The sequence below is a fragment of the Austrofundulus limnaeus genome, unplaced genomic scaffold (genome assembly GCF_001266775.1).
Source record: "Austrofundulus limnaeus strain Quisiro unplaced genomic scaffold, Austrofundulus_limnaeus-1.0 Scaffold832, whole genome shotgun sequence".
Classification (NCBI taxonomy): Eukaryota; Metazoa; Chordata; class Actinopteri; order Cyprinodontiformes; family Rivulidae; genus Austrofundulus; species Austrofundulus limnaeus.
This window is the reverse complement of record NW_013953234.1, coordinates 129358-130234: the sequence shown is the minus strand read 5'-3', so window position 1 is coordinate 130234 and position 877 is coordinate 129358.

The window sequence follows — 877 nt, the reverse complement described above, 5'->3', positions numbered from 1 at the left end:
TCCGATTTAAAAACAAAAACTTCAGTACAACAAAAAAAGAAACACAATCTCAAAATGAAAGGAAGCAGAAGAAAATAATCTTATAACATCTGCCCCTATTTAACAAAAAAGTATGATAAAATTAAATTTATACACATTATGTGTGCACATACACACATTCATATATACATATATATACATACATATACACATGTTCATGTATAACTTTAACACAACTTGGAGTAGACTCAAGGCTGGAGGGATTATATTTCATTTCTGAACCCTTTGGGGTCCTCCGGGAGGAGCTGGAGGTCTGGGTTTCCCTCCTGGAMCTTCTGCCATCTTTTATCCCCCAGAATGAGTCCGAACGGCTGTTTTAAAGAGAGAAGTTCAACAGAAAACTGCTCCAAGCGTTTGGTCACTTTAAACTCATCRTTTCATCATAAATGTTAATTACAAACATATTCTTTGTGTGTGAACATGTTCTTTAATCCTCTTCAAATCCAGACTGTTTTTTTTCCTCTTCAGTCCTTCAGAGGTTGAGTCTCCCTCAGATGATGGGGGGTCATGTTGGGGGTTCAGTATCACCGGTCCTGTCCTCTCAAAGTGCCAGACCAGATGAAGAAAACAGAAAACAGCCCARGTGTCACGGAGCTCCTGAGATGAACGGCGAGGCGTCTGAGCCGGAGGCAGAGAAGCAAACGCTGTCCGGTTTCCCCTCACCCACTGAYTCGCTGTGACACCGGGCCGGGTCGGGCCGCTGCAGGGTTCTGACAGGTTTGTGGACAGAAACACAACAAGTTCAAACGAAAAGGAAGGAACTCGTCATCTGCTGAAGCCTTGTTGTCTTTTCTGTCGCTTCTTATTGTTTCACAGGATCAGATGTTTTCCATGAGGG